Source organism: Tenrec ecaudatus, chromosome 15 (assembly GCF_050624435.1).
Source record: "Tenrec ecaudatus isolate mTenEca1 chromosome 15, mTenEca1.hap1, whole genome shotgun sequence".
NCBI lineage: Eukaryota > Metazoa > Chordata > Mammalia > Afrosoricida > Tenrecidae > Tenrec > Tenrec ecaudatus.
Genome location: NC_134544.1, coordinates 44,759,526 through 44,765,525, shown reverse-complemented (window position 1 = coordinate 44,765,525; position 6,000 = coordinate 44,759,526).

The following is a 6,000-nucleotide window of genomic DNA, read 5'->3' as shown; positions in this document are numbered from 1 at the left end:
ATTATAAAGTAAAATCCATTTAATAAACTCTAGGTCAGCGGTTCTCAGCCTGTGGGTCCTGGCCCCTTTGGGGGTCAAACTACCCTTTCACATGGGTCCCCCCGTTCATAACAGCAACAAAATTAAATTTATGAAGTAGCAACGAAAATAATTTTATGACTGGGGGCGGGGGGGTAACCACAACATGAGGAACTGTATGAAAGGGTCGCGGCATTAGGAAGGTTGAGAACCACTGCTGTAGGTATTGTTCCAGTAGTATCTAGAAAATGGCATTGTAAGAACCCTGGTGGTGTAATGGTTTCTCCTCAGGCTAGCTGTAAGGTTAACAGTTCAAAACCACCAGCTGCTCTGCAGGAGAAAGATGGAGCTTTCTACTCCCAGAGAGAGTTCGTCTCAGAAGCTCAGAGGAACAGTTTCACTTTGAGTTCATACTTCTGGGCCTGGTTCTTAATCTGGCATTGTGTCCATTCTCCTCATTTACTTTGATTATTTTTTTCTACTCATCCCTCAAAAGTCATCTAACCAAGCCTGCGTCTTTGAAATATTTGGTAATATCTCTTCTATGCCCTCCCCCTCTATTTGCTGAGCCCCTTGACTCCCTTTAGTCATCAACACATTCAATCCCCCCCCCCCCTAGTCAGCCTGCGAGCCTCCTGAGAGCAGAATGCTTTTCTCCACGTGCGGCGCTCTTAGGGAATCTTGCACTCAGCCAGCACGCATCCATTTTCGGAGGTAACACAGTCGGATTTTCTTAGCACCCAAAAGCAAGTGTCTGCAGTTCAACAAAGTTGCCTCTAGGGAGCAGTCTTCCTAAAAAATCATGGACACATTTGCATAAATACTGCATAAATCCTGAGCAAGAAAATGCAAGTGCTGCATGGAACTCGAGAAGGCTACTACATTTTAGGAGAAAACTACATTTTGCAGGAAGAATAGTAAAATAAAGCTGTAGAAAACAATTGTACGTGCTTTTTGAAATACAGGGTAGAGATGAAAAAACATGAATTCTAAACTGGTACAAGGCAGGATCTGGGTATGAGTTTCCCTGGTCTATTTTAGAAGGAGGTGACAGTGATAACAACGTTGACAGCTGGCATTCCAACAGAGAGCTCTCTGAACAACCGGCTGGTAGAGCAGTTGGATCTGACTTGGTAACCTAGGGCTTAGAGTGGATCGAAACGAAGGTATTGAGACAAGATTTTATCACACTTTCATTGACAGTTTTCTATGACCTTCTTCCGTAATTTGGTTTACTCGTTTCTACTTTATTATGAACCACTTTTCATGTCAGCAAATCTCCTATATGCCTTATTCTTTCAAAAAGCTTTCTAACATTTCTAAATTTAAAAAATCAACCTCAGTACCATGAAGTCCATGTCTATCTCACAGCGCCCCTGAAGGACAGGGTAGAACTGCCCCTGCAGGTCTCCAAGCTTTGCGGGGGTAGAAAGCCCCATCTTTCACCTGAACATTCATAAATGGGGAACATATATACCTAACCATTTGTATTGCTGCAGAATTAATTCGCTTGGCTGCAGTTTCCTGTGACTAACATCAAGTGTTTAATGATGTCTGGTTATGGTGGTGCCGGTTGTGGGTCATCTTAACAAGAGCAGACCACCAGGTCTCTTCTGCCCACAAGGGGCTGGTAGTAACCTTTCTGTTTGCTAGCCAAATGCTTAACTGTTGCCCCACCCAGGCTCTTAATTGCATGTATGTGAACATATGCACTTGCTGCCATTGAGCGGACTGTGCTTTGGAGTGGTCCCAGGGGACAGGGCAGCACTGGCCACCAGGTTTCCAGGGATGTATCATTACAGACGGAAGCCTACTGCCACATCTTTCCTGGGGGTGGGGGGTGAGGTGAAGGGGGACTGAATAGTTTGTACCAGCAACCTTGAGGTTAGCAGATTTTCGAGGAAATAATTCATCTTGCTGGTGCCCTATCTGAAGAGGACTCATGATTGACAATAGCCACCCCATAGAAATACCCACTGGTTCCGTTTCCACAATTCTGACTGAAAAATTAAAATGCCCCCTGGATGGGTGCCAATACTGTTGCACCCACATCAGCAACACACAAGAGCAGAGCCTTCTATGGAAATTTTAAATAAGTGGGATCAAGAACCTAAAGCATTTCTTGGAAGAATTGTAGCAAGAGATGGCACATAGCTGTACTGTTTGATCCTGAAGATAAAGCACAATCTAAGCAATGGCTACCAAGAGGTGGAAGTGACACTTCCAGTCAAAGCAACGGATTTGGGGATGCTCAAAGAATTTTGCTTTTTTACTTTCTAGAGGGTCCAAAAACAATAACACCTATTTATTATGAGTGTTTTAAGAAAGCAGCCAAAGCTTTAGCAAAAACAATGTCCAGGAAATTTTCACAGGAGAGTCGTTCTCCACCACAACAGAACCCCTGCTCCTTTTGCTCATCAAACAAGGGCAAGTTTGTGAGAGTTCCGGTGGAAGAGCATTAGGCACTCACCTTACAGCCTGATTTTGCTCCTTCTGACTTCTTTGGTTTCCAAATCTTTAAAAAAAAATGTTTAAGAGGCACTTAGTTTCTGTCAATTAAAGAAAGATTCATTGACATAGCTAAATTCCAACAAACCTCTGTTGTTTAGGGATAATAATCACTGCTTATAAAAGTGCCTTGACCTTGACTTAACTTATGTTGAGAAATGACATTCATATGTTTTTAATTTTTATCTCTTAAGTCCATTTTTCACGAACTTTTTGAAACTTTTTAAAAATCCCTTGTATTGAATAGGCCATGGAATGCCAGAAGAATAAGCGAATCTGTCTTGAAGTTCGCTTCTTGGAAGAAAGCTGCTCAGACTTCATCCCACATATTTCAAACGTGTCATCAGAAGAGACCAGTCACTGGAGAAAGATGTCATACTTGGTAAAGCAGCATTTTGGTGAAAAAGAATAAGACCTTCCATTACAAAGATGGGCATGGTGGTTGCAACAATGGACTCAAACATGGCAAATATTGCAAGGCTGGAATAAGACATGGCAATGATTATAAGGATGGTGTTTGATTCTCTGGTACATAAGGTCACTTTGAGTCAGAACTGACTCTGGTGCCTAGCAACAATAACAACAACAACAACAACAAAGAGTTGAATGAAAGTGGAACAAATGAAAAATCAGGACTCCCTGTACCTGATTTTTAACTCACAGGATCCTAGCAAAGAAAAGTCTTTTCTTTTAAAAAGGGCTATAATTTGGTTAGTAATCTATAGAAACTGAACTTCTCTGTGATTACTAGGATAACTGAGTTAAAGGCAGGAGAGATGCTTAACTGTTGACTCAATGGGAAGGGAATGACAATATGAAGTGAATGATGATGAGTTGTTAGTACAAAAATCACAATGTACATGTCATCGGCAAAAATATTGGTTGACCAGGAATCTTAATTGTGTACCTAACAGGGAAACTCTGACTGGGTGAGAACTGAGCATCAATGAAGCATGAGCCACCAGGTGTGGGCGCATGAAACCACCTAGGGGTTGTAAAGAAAATGACTGATGCAGAAGTGTTCTCTATTATGTGTCAAGCACTATACTAGTTGATATGCAACTATTTTCTCAGTTGATTCACTTTAAAATTTTCTTTTTATAAACAAAACAAACTGAGAAGAGGAAAGATGAGATGAGAGACACAGTGACCTAGTTTGAATGTTCATTCATTCATCCAATAAACTTTTCTTGAGCATTTTACTATCTGCCTGTGAACACACAGAGGGATAAGAGTTAAAATTCAGTGTGATATCCAAGCACATATATTGGGTAGAGCAAGGACCTTTGATCTGAACTAGAAAGACTCAGGAAATATCCAAATAAAGCAATAGGAAGATCAGAGAAAGAGGAAAACGAAGACAGAACGAGGCTGGCTTCGTGTAAACACTGAAAGTAGTTCAGTAAGTCTGGAGAAAGAAGGAAGATAGATTAAGATGATACAACTCCAAGAGACAGGATCTTAAAATGTATGACACGCTAAAGATTTTCACCAAGGTATTTAAAGGAGAACGAAGCAAAGACCAAGTGGGTGCTATGAGTTTGGCATCAGGCTGCGAACCACCAGGTTGGCGGTTCATATGAGCCGCTCTTCAGGGGAAAGCCACAGTGATCTGCACCTGTTATAAATTTTTTTTTAATTAAAAATTTTTTTTATTTTAACAATTTATTGGGGCTGATACAATTCTTTTCACAGTTCATACATATACATACATCAATTGTATAAAGCACATCTGTACAGTCTTTGCCCTAATCATTTTTTTCTCTTTTCTTCTTTTACATTTTATTAGGGACTCAAACAACTCTTACCACAATCCATACATATACATACATCAATAGTATTAAGCACATCCATACATTCCCTGCCCCAATCATTCTCAAGGCATTTGCTCTCCACTTAAGCCCCTTGCATCAGGTCCTCTTTTTTTTTTTCCCCTCCCTCCCCTTTCCCCCCTCCCTGCACCTGTTATAAATTTACGGAGCGATTTGCTCTAAACTGGGTCACCACGGGTCAGAATCAACTCGATAGCAGTGGGTTTGGCTTGTTGGTTCTTAGGGAATTTCAAATCATTGAAAAATTTGCTCTACCATGGATCAGAGGGGCATGGGTGTTGGTAAGGGAGGAACTATTTTTAATGAATCAAAGCAATGAAGAAATAATTTCAGTCTCAGCCACATGTCATAATCTTTGGGATAACGAGCTAAGTACTGGGCCATTTTACAAGGTCACATAATTGTCGTTCATTTTACATCAGAAAATGGAAGCAAGTAGTTATATCAGCTATGTCCCAAAGATGGCACTGTAACCTAAAAGCAACGGGACCCATACTATTAACACTGTCCAACTCTCCATAGGTCTGTGTGTTGAAGGTCGGGAATATGGAGCTCATTCCTCCATCTCAGTAATAACAAACATACTTTCTAGGTATGGAATGGAATTTTTTATTAAGGTAGTATTAAGATTTTTAAAGCAATTTTGTTTATTAGTGAGGCAGTGATTACTTTCTATGCTTGTAGAAATTTTTAAAATAAATATATAAAAAGAAAATTAAAATCATACCCCCTTACCCAGAGGCAAATACTGCTAACACTGTACTATGTTTAGTCTCAATGAACAATAATAAGCTCAACTCCTCAGCTGACAGTCGATACCGAAGAAATCCAGATGTGTGATTATTATGTGGTCCTCCTCTACAATGGTACTCTTTGAATACACCTATATACATTTGACTTGGATTATTATACATAAAAGTTTGTGCCTGCTTTTTATATGTAATAATACTCTTGGTAAAATTATTTTCAAAAATAATATTTCCACTGGAATTGGAATTTCATAGTCAAAGACCATGAACATATTTAAGAATATATGGATTCCAACACATTAACAAAAGATTCTGTGATCTTATGAAGAACACTTTACACAATAACATGCAATAACTGTAGCCATAATATTCTCTTTTTAAGCCTCCAGAGTCATATTTTCCTTACCAGTTTAAAAAATTCTTTGGCTAAATAAATACAACAGATATATCATACCATTATGATGTTAATATTGATAAGGATGCCAACATTATAGACACATATGCTGAGCTTTCCAAAAATTCATGGAAAATGGAATAAAAGGATAATGGATTTTTTCCACAAACCTTTTGAAGTCTCCTTGTATTTAGATAGATGCCCCCTACTATCTATCAAATTTGTCTTGGGTTATTTGGGATGTTCATTAATTTTTTTAAATTAAAAGACAGTGCTGGAACCACTGTGTCAATCCACCTCATTGAAAGCCTTTCTTTTTTTTCCCCAAATCATTTCATTGGGGGCTCATACAACTCTTATCACAATCCATACATCCATCCATTGTGTAAAGCACATTTGCACATTCGTTGCCCTCATCATTCTCAAAACATTTGCTCTCCACTTAAGCCCTTGGCATCAGCTCATTTCCCCCCTCCCTCCCTGCTCCTCCTTCCCTCAT